Genomic DNA, 13,910 nt, shown 5'->3' on the forward strand with positions numbered 1-13,910 from the left:
ATTTTTTCAGATAAACTTACGTATCTTATAAATAATTATGCAATTTTGCCTAGTGACATATTAATTTTATTAAATTCTCTCTCCATTAAAGTCTTTAATTCTCGCCTCTATTAACTACACAACATACAAGCTGAACACAAAGAAGGTCATATTTCTTGTCATCATTTTTTTTATGTATGTACGATTCTTTCATGTTTGTTGGTATGCACTGTGAAATGGTTAAGATATAGCAAACACCAGTTGACTTTGACATTTTTTTTGCCCTATGATATCTCAACATCGTGACTGTTTTACATTTTTTTTTTTTTTTTTTTTTGCTGCTGCATTGTCATATTCTGTGTACATTTTTGCCTTTGAACACTGTCTATGCTTTTGACATATTACGTTTTCTGTCATGTTATGCTGTATGCTTAATTATGTTACCATAAACCAGTCATTATTTAGTGAGTATATGATGTAAATGCAAGACACTAAACTTTGTTCATCATTTTCAGAAAGAAATAACGTGTAAAGGAAATAAATTAAACAGAAATGGTAATTTCACCTACGGAATAGACGAAAGAAGATACAAAATCCTTATGAGGAAGAGTAAATGGATCAGAATTAACAAGCATTAACAAGAATATACTATACACATCGTAGAATAGCAGTCTTAACTAATTTTTTCTTTCAGAATACGAAGCGATTGATGCAGTCTGTCAGACAGAACTACACATCTTAGTTTTAGTGATGGAATATGCTGGTGATAAGGAATAGTTGTGCAGTGAGTAATGAAGTGACTTTTTTGCAGATGATAATGAATGCTGATGAATAATGATGAAGAATATGCTACTATGAATAGTGAAGTTTTTCTTTACAGGTGATGATAATAATGGAGTTATGATAATATGGATAATGAAGTCATGGATAATGAATTTTTTTTTCTTTACAGATGAGGATGATGTTGTAGTTTATGTATTTATGCTATGTAGTTATTTAAGTATGTGTTGTGGTTTGTTTTGACAGTATGTTTTATATCGTATGGTATGATGACTGAAGGTTTTGGAAAGGACAGCTAGAGAACAAATATTTTTATACACATTTCACTACCTGTTAATTCGAAGTTCACTGCTTTTCAGCATAAAATGCGTTTCTTCTTTCAGCTTAATAATCCATTTTTCTTATATATTTTTGCAAGAGAAATAATTTATGAAATTAATGTGCTATAAGCAGTTGTTCATTAAATCTATGTCATTTATGAATGTGATTACATATACTCTACTTGTTTCATAACGTTGCTACAGCTGACTCATGACAAATTACGTTACACATTTTCATTTACAGGAACAACCCAGAAGCAATTTTTTCTTCTTTTTCTTGCTTTCCCCTATAATTACCCAAAGCAATGTAATGCTAACAAAAAAAAAAATGTATTACCAGTCCCAAATAATGCTCCCCTTTTAAGAGAGTTCTTAATAATACTGATCAGCTTTGAATAGTATGTCAATTGAATACATAAATACTATGTGCATAATTTCAGTGAATAATACTTTTATTCTACTGTTCTCTGTAAAATGTTCTCTGTACAACGAATGACTTCTGATGATTTGCAAATAGGCAATCAATTTCAATGTTGTCTGTAAAACGAATGACTTCTGATGATTTGTAATTAGGCAACGAATTTCAGTATAAAACGAATGACTTCTGATGATTTGTAATTAGGCAACGAATTTCAATGTAAAACGAATGACTTCTGATGATTTGTAATTAAGCAACGAATTTCAATGTTATCTGTAAAACGAATGATTTCTATGATTGATAATGAGGCAATGAGTGCCAATGTTGTCAGTAAAACGCCAAGCAATGAACATTATTCTGTAATACTACATACATGGTACAGAAATGTTCAATAACTGGGCAGTGAATGCCGCAAACTACTAATGTAATTTTCAGTGAAGACTAGTATGTGACTTAATGTCCTTCACCTTCTGGCCTAACTACCCTGAATTACTGCAATATCCATTTGTCCTGTATATCCTCATGATCATGGAGCACTATATTTGGTTTTTGCACTAATTCCACGTTGGTGTGCCTTGTAAGAGCGTGGTGTTGACACGACATGCTGTCCACCACCGTGAGCGATGAAGACGTTATTATGGTCCCACTGTTTGGTGTACCTGATGTACTGCCAAAATGATAACATGGAATATTACTACGACATTTCAGTGTCTTGGCTACGCTGATAAACACTTCTGGGAAAAGAACTTCAGATTGTCTCACTTGGTGTTGTACTTCTGTGGAAAGATATGGACTTTCAGTGCAGCTGCGTGCAACCTAAGTGCTACAACCATGACGCAATCCTTCCTATTCCTTTCCTAATTCTTGTAAAATGAAAAAGTCATATACAGTGCGTGTGCATTTCCTTTCATTTGTTAATCAGTTGTCCTGATTTTACTAAAGACTTCTATAGTGCATGTGGACTTTATTACACTCCTTGATTTGTTTGTTTGATGTAGAAAAATACTAGAGAGTATTACAGTGTGTGCACTTTTGCCATTTGTTAATATGTTTTGTACTTAACTTCAGTGAGTGTACACTTCATGCCATTTGTACTCATTACATATACATTTGTGATTTCCTGATATGTTCACTACTTCAGTGTGTGTGCACTTTTGTCATTTGTCAATATGATTTGTACTCATTAGGTTTATTTGTCGTAAAAATATTAGAGAGTTTAACAGGGCATGTGCACTTTATGTCATTTGTACTCATTACGTATACATTTTGATTTGCTGATATGTTCTGAACTGCAGTGCATGTGCACTTATGTCACTTGTCAACATGATTTTTTTGTTGTGAAGATGCTAAAGAGTTTTTCAGTGTGTGCACTTATGTCATATGTTCTGCACTCATTGTCATTGTCTGAAATGTTTTGTACTTGGTGCATGTGCACCACATTTAATTCATGTTCTACATCTGAATATTCTGTGAATTGTAAAAGTTAATTAGTTACAAAAAATTTTTTGCTCATGGCAAGTCCAAATGACTCACCATAGCTGCCAAATTTTTGCCTGACCAGTGGAGGGTTATGAAACGCGTATGTACTCGGTAGCAGCGATGGCGAGGCATGACAGAATCTCTGACCAGAGAGTTATTTATCGTTGCTAGTCTGCGCTTGACCGCGCGACAGTTCTGTTGTTGTACGTAGCGAGTCGCGAGAGCATATAGTAGCGCGCGTGAGACAGTCGCAGTTGTGTGTGAGGAGTCGGCGGGCGTCGACATGGAGCTCTGGTCAAGGTTCAGGACGAGGTGTATTTTTAAATAAGGTAATGAAGCAGCATTGCGCTCATCTGATAATGTAATGTATCTTAACAGTAATTAATTTGTTCAAGAATCGCCCCAATAATAATTTTGTTCTGAAAGCAATTTTTAAGAAAATAATCATTACAATTGAAACAATACTTCCTATGCTTTTCCTGCCAGAATCAATTTATCAGATTTGCACAGGGCCTAAGGTCAGCGCAGATGACCTAATAAAATTTATCAGGTTGATCATAACGTTAATTTTGTGGGGACTTAGCATTTTTGCACATTTTTGTTATCATTGAGTTTTGTTACTGTGGGAAGATGACATTTGGCTCCTATTTGCATTTTCATTCAATTCATATTATTTAAAAATAATTCCGGGGAGGTTACACTTAGCACAATGTCCATTCACATTTAAAATAGTTTCTTTCATTTTTGCGGGAAGATTACACTTAGTTCTATTCCCATTAACATTTAATAATATCTCATTTTCAAAATTCTCCGGGGAGGTTACACTTGGCGACATCCGGTCCAGGATCGTATTTCGTTGAGAATCTTCTGAGAAGTAGTTAGATATCTGCTATTATTAACTAAAATATAATTAGCATTTGGCGCAACGCTTTTACTAATTTTATGACTTTCTTTCCTTAGATCATCGGCAATTCATTGCTCTGTTGTATTTGTGTTTGTTGCTTTTTGCATTGTGCTTATTTCATTAAGTGAATAACTGTGTCTATTGTAAAAATGCCGCGAAAGACTGTGAATAGTGTATCGCGAAGTATAATGAATGAAATTACCGACTTAAAGAACTTCACCAACAGTACTTGTGACACGCAGTGTAATGATGACAATCCTGCGTTCACTGACAATCAGTGCGTTCCAACCACTCATGATGATTTTTGTCTTAATGATGAACAAACGAACTCGGTTATGTCCTCTGTTGATTTGACGACAATTGATGACGCGGGGCGCCCTATTGTAATGAGCGCTGCCCAGCTTAACACAACCGGTTTACTAAATTCACGTGACGAACAGACAAATTTGTCTAATGAAAATGAACAGGATACACAAAGTAGTACGGATTTATTTAATTCCGAAATAGTGACTGACAGTGTACATTTGACTGGCAAACCTTTTTGTAAATTTCAGAATAACCAATTGGTTACAGAAAGCGAGATAATTCCAGATCCATCATTAAACAGCACAGAGAATAGAAATGCTAATTTTGGGTTGGATCAAATTATGGCATTTTTTAAACAATTGGATAAAAAATTAGACAATAATAATGAAAAATAAGACAGTCTTAATAAGATCTCAAACAACAACTTAGTGAACAGAACGAACAGTTAAATGAAAAATTAGACAACAATTCCAGACAGTTAAATGAAAAATTAGACAACAATTCTAGGCAGCTTAGTGAACAAATTAGAGCCGTTGCCGCGCAGTGCCATGATACTAAGGAACAATTACGCGAGGAAATTGAGGCTTGTTCAAATAAAAAAAAAAAATAGCGAAGAAATTAGGTCTGTTGCTCAGGAATTAAGTGAAATGCAAACAGCTGCAACAGCAACACTTAGAAACGAAATTAGCAGAGTCGCTAAACAATGCTCTGAAAAAGCTACACAATTACGTGACGAGTTTAAACTAATGACAGCAGAACTTTCGCGCACAATGGACGAAAAGATTGATGCGAAATTCGACCAACAGAACACTCAAATTGACGAACGTTTTAGTCTTCACATACAAAACAGTGATACGCGTTTCCGCAAATTTATTCAGGATCAAAATAAAGTAAAACGTCAAGTCATGGAAACAATCACTGCACAGAGACAGGAAGACAAACGTAAATTGTTCGCGAAAGCCAAGACATACGTAGACAACAATATTGCTACAGTGTCCGACGAAATTAATACCATCAAACAGTTGAACACAGAATTACGTGATGAAATTTACGATTTGAAATCAAAAACAGATACACACACAGCAGATATTCAGACAGTGACAGACAGATTTGAACAATTAGAACTAACACAGGATTGCGATGTCATCAAAGCTGACGTTAAATAATTGAACGAAACCACACGTAAATTACAAAAACAGATTAATACTTCTGACACTAAAAACGATGATCAGGTAAAAATGCTGACTGAAAAATATGATGAATTGGCCAGTCGTATTGACGTTATCGAAAGTACCAATGACAATAAATCAGACGATACTGCACCGATTTCATTTAACCAAACACCTGCATTCCAAAATTTACAGCAGACAATTAATGAGATCGATTCGTCTAATAACACGTTGCGTGGAAAATTGTCAAGTTTACAGCAAGAAGTAAACAGAGATGAGAAATATTCCAGTTAATAACGCATCACAGCAGACGCCACTTTGCGAACAATTGTCAGACTCACGCAGCGCGTATAATTTGAGTAATTTACAGAGAGTACGGGATTTAGATTCAGAAATGACACAGACAAACAGATTCTCACACAAACCTGAACGTGTTCTCAAATTCAGTGACGAGAACATTGATTATAAGCAATTTGCATTTGTAAAAAAATCTAAGGAATTTAATAATGACAGAGCACAGATACACGATTTGAAATGGATACGTCGATTTATTTTTGTACTTTCAATAGCATTGCCTGTAATGAAGAAACAACAATTAGCATGGATACAGCAATTTATTTCTGAATTTTTACCGCCATTGCCTATAACACGAAAGCTGAAAATTATTTGCAGTGCGTAATTGACCTCAGGGGTATCAGACCGCATCGTCATAATTTAAAATGCGCCAACGTTTCGGCCAGCGTTGCAGCTAGCCTTCATCAGGGCCTTACGTTAACTGCTAAATGAACACACTTGGTTCCTTAAATAGCTGCACGAGAAAACCGTGTCGTTACTTGATTGGCTGTAAAAGGAGGAGGAGGAGGGGTGAAAGGTATGCTTTATTGGTGTTTCCTTTATTAACTGTCATTGGCTGAAATAGCTGTTTTCTATTGGTCTTTATATTAATCCACCCCATAGGAGGAGACGGACGAATAGCGAACAGGTGATGGCTGTGACGTCACACTGTTTCCATGCTGTCCAGGAGCCGGCTGCGGCGTGCCATTGCTTTGTGTACTCGCGACCACTACTGCGGCTCTCCGCGTGTCTGCATGGGCCGCCACGGCTCTGCCGCCGCTCCGTAGCCCTGCTATTGCAGGCAGCCAAGACCTCGGAAGCTTGTACCCGTCCTCTCTATTCATGTTGGCGGGTCTTTTGGCTATTTCTATCGCCTCTCTGATCTTTCTTTTGAAAGTGAGAGGCTGTTTCGCCAGGACGCGGGCTTCTTGAAAAAATATTGGTTTCCCGCACTCGTCTCGGTGTTCCGCCACTGCTGGCTTAGTGTGTTGTTTCAGGCGGATATATCTTTCATGTTCCGAGAGCCTTGTGCTAATCGGACGTCCCGTCTCACCTATGTAGACTAATCCACACGCACAACCACACGAAATTGGTTGTGCGTGTGGATTAGTCTACATAGGTGAGACGGGACGTCCGATTAGCACAAGGCTCTCGGAACATGAAAGATATATCCGCCTGAAACAACACACTAAGTCAGCAGTGGCGGAACACCGAGACGAGTGCGGGAAACCAATATTTTTTCAAGAAGCCCGCGTCCTGGCGAAACAGCCTCTCACTTTCAAAAGAAAGATCAGAGAGGCGATAGAAATAGCCAAAAGACCCGCCAACATGAATAGAGAGGACGGGTACAAGCTTCCGAGGTCTTGGCTGCCTGCAATAGCAGGGCTACGGAGCGGCGGCAGAGCCGTGGCGGCCCATGCAGACACGCGGAGAGCCGCAGTAGTGGTCGCGAGTACACAAAGCAATGGCACGCCGCAGCCGGCTCCTGGACAGCATGGAAACAGTGTGACGTCACAGCCATCACCTGTTCGCTATTCGTCCGTCTCCTCCTATGGGGTGGATTAATATAAAGACCAATAGAAAACAGCTATTTCAGCCAATGACAGTTAATAAAGGAAACACCAATAAAGCATACCTTTCACCCCTCCTCCTCCTCCTTTTACAGCCAATCAAGTAACGACACGGTTTTCTCGTGCAGCTATTTAAGGAACCAAGTGTGTTCATTTAGCAGTTAACGTAAGGCCCTGATGAAGGCTAGCTGCAACGCTGGCCGAAACGTTGGCGCATTTTAAATTATGACGATGCGGTCTGATACCCTGAAGAATTTCATTGAAGAAGACAACGGCCGCGGAAGCCTACGCTTATATTTGACCTCAGAGGATTCATTACGCTTTAATGAATATGTGCCGTAGCGTGCATAGGGCCCCAAGCTGTAGTAGTGCTGTTTCATCTTTAGTTTTCTGCACTGCTGCCTTCTCTTCTACTATCCGTTATATCTATTAAAACAGCTCTACAACTATCGCTCTATCTAGTATTAAGAATGACTAATGAAAACCCGATAAGACGAGTTTTTACCGAAAGTGACAATTTTTCATCAGATGCTGCAGGAACGACAACCACCAGAAATTTAATATCCGAGAAAATTTTTTAATCATCAGTATGTACAAAATTTTCAGTAGTCGCAACCACATTTTTGGTAACAATAGACGTTTTTCACCACAACAGCATGAAAGTCAGCCGGTTAGAATACCTAACCAACAATGTAATGCACAAGGTCAACCAAACTTTATTGTTACGCCGCGTGCACGTATAGTCTCAGCTACAACAAATAGTAACGCACGCCAGCAAAGAAATGAGTACCTACAGAAGACACACTATTTCAACTCCTATCGCACTGCACCGTATAGAAATGACTATCATGACAAACGTAAAAATAATGAGCACAATTTTTCAGCGTACATTAAATAACAGTCGATTTTTTCAGCAGCAAGAACATCAGCAACAACATATTATCATGAATGAAGCAGACAATAGGTGTCATTCATAGCGTAATACGTCTGGAAGAAGTAATAGAACAGTTCAAATAGTAGAAATGCCACAACATCCTCCTGATAATAATAACACGTCAGATAGAATCTGACTAGATACTGTACAGGTCGCATCTTCCAATAACACAAGCACTAGTTTAGACACGCAGAATGTTGTTCACGAAAATGTTATTACTTTTGACGACATCAGAGACACTCTTTTACAGGAAAGACCAGTTGTTCAGAAAACCATTTCACATCCTGTCATGGAAATTAAAATAGGTTCATCGAAATTTTCAGCAGTAATCGATTCTGGATCACCTATGTCAGTTATAAATGAGGAGACTTTCAACGAGTGTAACAAAGAGAATACATATCCTACATTACCATTAGGCAAAACGAAAGTGAAAGGAGCAGTATCGAGTAAAGGTGTAGACATTAAATTACAGACGCATTTATCATTTTGTATTGCAGGTCATACTTTTCACTCAAATTTTTGGATTGTTCCTTTATTGACAACAGACGTTATTTTAGGTACGAATTTTCTGGTACAACACGACGCAGTTATTGATTTTCAGAATTCTTATTTAATGTTAAAGGATGAAAATGTACAACTTGCTTTAGAATTTCAGCACTCACTATCTGCGGAAGAACAAACAAACAACCGCACAGAGGTCATTTCCGTATCACGTAACATAGACTGTAATCCCACATTGTTCACTGATACGTACGTACATAACTATAATACTCCAGACGAAGCTGACTACGACTTAATGCAGATGATTTCTGATAAGGTTAAACAAAGTAGTGCAAATACAGACGACGAACGCACGCAACTACACAAAATTCTTTTACAGCAAGCTCCAGTTTTCGACAACATTCCTGGTACTATATCCGGTTTTATGTATGAATTTCAAGTTAAACAGCACGATACATTTAAAGCAAAGCATTATCCCATTCCATATATCCATAGAGAACAAGTTAAGAAAGAATTGCAAGATATGCTCGACCAAGGAATTACTGAACCGGCAGTTAGTCCGTACATAAACCCGCTGCATATTGTTAAGAAAAAAGATGGCTCACTTCGCCTTGTACTTGATTCGCGTCACATCAATGACATTATTATCAATGAAACAGATCGACCACAGACATTAGAGGAACTTCTACAGAAATTTCATGGTACGGCTATTTATTCCACACTAGATTTTAAATCGGGATTTTGGCAAATTCAACTTCATCCCAATTGCAGAAAGTACACAGCATTTCTCTGTTTTGGCGACTGTTATCAATTTTGTAAATTACCATTCGGTTTAACTATTTCTTCTGCAGCTTTTATTCGCGGTTTGAACACTATACTTCCGACAGAACTTAAAGACAGAATCACGACGTACGTAGACGACATTCTTATCACAGAAGCTAACTGGTCTGAACACAATATGATTCTAGAACAACTGTTGCAAACTTTTCATGCACAAGGACTCACAGTTAATCTCAGTAAATCGCATTTTGGTAAAACTTCTATAAAATTTCTTGGACAGGTAATTTCAGCAGAAGGCATTGCGCCTGATCCGGAAAAACTTCAAGCTCTACGTGACATTACTGTTCCTACGACGAAGAAGCAACTACGCAGTTTTTTGGGCGTAATTAACTTTTTTCGTAAATTCATTCATCATTCTGCTTTAGATACACCTAGATTATGCCAATTGACAGGTAAAAACACTATTTGGTCTTGAGATAAGCAAGCACACTCTGAATTTGTGAACCTGAAAGAAGCCTTGTTGAATGCTCCACTTTTATCGCACCCAGATCTTATCAGAAATTTTTCCATTGCCACCGACAGTTCCAACACAGCTTTGGGCGTACATATTTTTCAGGAAATTGAAAAAGATGGTTGTACAGTAACTAAAAACATCGCATTTGCAAGTCGCATTCTGTCGCCTGCTGAACGAAATTATTCTGTTACAGAACTGGAAAGGTTATGTGTTGTATGGGATTTTACGAGATTTCGGCACTTTCTTTATGGCAGACATACCACCGTCTACACAGATCACAGAGCGATACAATTCTTACTTTCGGCTAAATTCACTCACGACAGATTAAGCAGATGGAAGATTTATTTACAGGAATTTAATTTCACAATTGTTCACATTCCCGGCACACAAAATGTTGTAGCAGACGCACTATCTCGTTCTCTCAGCAATAATCAGCAAGACATCGCAACCAACTTCTGCAAAGCAAATTTCAGCGTCATGTACATTCAGCAAGTTGCATTTGAAGATTTTATTTCGTCGTCATTACAGGACATAGCAAAAGAGCAAAGTAAAGACAGTGTGTGGAAAGAAATTAAACACTTTTGGCAAAATAAGAAAAATGTTACGATTAGAAACCATTACACTGTACGCAATGACATCCTATTTCGTCGCTCTCATCCTGACAGCAATAATTGGTTATTATGCATTCCTGACGAACTGGTTAACAAATTAATCTGGTACACTCATTTAAGTTACGCACATTACGGAGCTAGAAAATGTTTTCTTATATTGAGTCAGAATTGTTATTTTACCAGCATGGAGAAACGTATACGACGAGTTTTAGCGTCATGTAAAATTTGCCTGAAAGCTAAGTCAGACACCACTTCACATATTCCTCCATTATATCCCATTGTACCTGTTAAATTTAGACATATGGCCGCTGTAGACATTTTTGGTCCGATTCCGAGAACAAACAGAGGTTTTTGCTACATCTTTGTCGCTGTTGAACTCACTTCAAAATTTGTTACTTTCACTCCGTTACGCAAAGCTACTGCTAAAACTGTTTCGAAAGCATTTGTAAAACATTGTCTATTTCATGAAGGGCATGTGATGAGAGTAATTTCCGATAATGGATCACAATTTCGTTCTGCTATATGGACACGCATGTTACGAGTTAGAAACATTTCTCCGATCTATGTATCCAAGTACCATGCTTCTTCGAACACCTGTGAACGATTAATGAAAGAAATTGGTAAACTGTGTAGAATATACTGCCACAAAAGTCATATTGATTGGGACACACACATATTCTCATTCCAAGATGTAATTAATTCCATACCAAATGAATCCACTATGCTATCTCCGTCTGTTATACTGAAAAACGTTGAACAACCTCACAAAATTACAGAATTAGTAAACTTTCCTACATCTCGTCGACTACGACACCATGAAATAATTGACATTGCACTGAACAACATCAAACGTGCCGCAGAGCGCCGGAGAAGACAGCAAAAACAGGTTTGTACACGCCGAGACTTTCACATTGGACAGAAGATATTAGTACGTACACACTATTTATCCAGCAGAATAAAAGGTAAGTGCAGTAAATTTGAACTTCTATACGCAGGTCCATATCGGATTCGCAGCATTCCTCACCCCAATGTTGTACACGTCGAAACTCTGAGAAGCAAAAAAAGTAAAGGGAACCACCATGTCTCTAACATTAAACCCTTTATTGAGTGAAGACACTTTATGATTTAACATGCTATGATGCCATTTACACATTTTATGACTATTTCTGCAATTATATTCACATGACTACCTACTGATGATTATCGTATTTTTTCTTGGCAAGTGCCCGGCAAGGTAAGGTTAGCAGGTCGCTCTTCTTGTCGTTACACATCAGACCGTGCATATTTTTCCAGATGAACTTACACATTTTATGACCACTTATGCAATTATATTTATATGACTACTTACTGATGATTATCGTATTTTTTCTTGGCAAGTGCCCGGCAAGGTAAGGTTAGCAGGTCGCTCTTCTTGTCGTTACACATCAGACCGTGCATATTTTTTCAGATAAACTTACGTATCTTATAAATAATTATGCAATTTTGCCTAGTGACATATTAATTTTATTAAATTCTCTCTCCATTAAAGTCTTTAATTCTCGCCTCTATTAACTACACAACATACAAGCTGAACACAAAGAAGGTCATATTTCTTGTCATCATTTTTTTTATGTATGTACGATTCTTTCATGTTTGTTGGTATGCACTGTGAAATGGTTAAGATATAGCAAACACCAGTTGACTTTGACATTTTTTTTGCCCTATGATATCTCAACATCGTGACTGTTTTACATTTTTTTTTTTTTTTTTTGCTGCTGCATTGTCATATTCTGTGTACATTTTTGCCTTTGAACACTGTCTATGCTTTTGACATATTACGTTTTCTGTCATGTTATGCTGTATGCTTAATTATGTTACCATAAAACAGTCATTATTTAGTGAGTATATGATGTAAATGCAAGACATTAATCTTTGTTCATCATTTTCAGAAAGAAATAACGTGTAAAGGAAATAAATTAAACAGAAATGGGAATTTCACCTACGGAATAGACGAAAGAAGATACAAAAACCTTATGAGGAAGAGTAAATGGATCAGAATTAACAAGCATTAACAAGAATATACTATACACATCGTAGAATAGCAGTCTTAACTAATTTTTTCTTTCAGAATACGAAGCGATTGATGCAGGCTGTCAGACAGAACTACACATCTTAGTTTTAGTGATGGAATATGCTAGAGATAAGGAATAGTTGTGCAATGAGTACTGAAGTGACTTTTTTGCAGATGATAATGAATGCTGATGAATAATGATGAAGAATATGCTACTATGAATAGTGAAGTTTTTCTTTACAGGTGATGATAATAATGGAGTTATGATAATATGGATAATGAAGTGATGGATAATGAAATTTTTTTTTCTTTACAGATGAGGATGATGTTGAAGTTTATGTATTTATGCTATGTAGTTATTTAAGTATGTGTTGTGGTTTGTTTTGACAGTATGTTTTATATCGTATGGTATGATGACTGAAGGTTTTGGAAAGGACAGCTAGAGAACAAATATTTTTATACACATTTCACTACCTGTTAATTCGAAGTTCACTGCTTTTCAGCATAAAATGCGTTTCTTCTTTCAGCTTAATAATCCATTTTTCTTATATATTTTTGCAAGAGAAATAATTTATGAAATTAATGTGCTATAAGCAGTTGTTCATTAAATCTATGTCATTTATGAATGTGATTACATATACTCTACTTGTTTCATAACGTTGCTACAGCTGACTCATGACAAATTACGTTACACATTTTCATTTACAGGAACAACCCAGAAGCAATTTTTTTTCCTTTTTCTTGCTTGCCCCTATAATTACCCAAAGCAATGTAATGCTAACAAAAAAAATGTATTACCAGTCCCAAATAATGCTCCCCTTTTAAGAGAGTTCTTAATAATACTGATCAGCTCTGAATAGTATGTCAATTGAATACATAAATACTATGTGCATAATTTCAGTGAATAATACTTTTATTCTACTGTTCTCTGTAAAATGTTCTCTGTAAAACTAATGACTTCTGATGATTTGTAATTAGGCAACGAATTTCAGTATAAAACGAATGACTTCTGATGATTTGTAATTAGGCAACGAATTTCAATGTAAAACGAATGACTTCTGATGATTTGTAATTAAGCAACGAATTTCAATGTTATCTGTAAAACGAATGATTTCTATGATTGATAATGAGGCAATGAGTGCCAATGTTGTCAGTAAAACGCCAAGCAATGAACATTATTCTGTAATACTACATACATGGTACAGAAATGTTCAATAACTGGGCAATGAATGCCGCAAACTACTAATGTAATTTTCAGTGA

Source organism: Schistocerca nitens, chromosome 8 (assembly GCF_023898315.1).
Source record: "Schistocerca nitens isolate TAMUIC-IGC-003100 chromosome 8, iqSchNite1.1, whole genome shotgun sequence".
NCBI classification, from domain to species: domain Eukaryota; kingdom Metazoa; phylum Arthropoda; class Insecta; order Orthoptera; family Acrididae; genus Schistocerca; species Schistocerca nitens.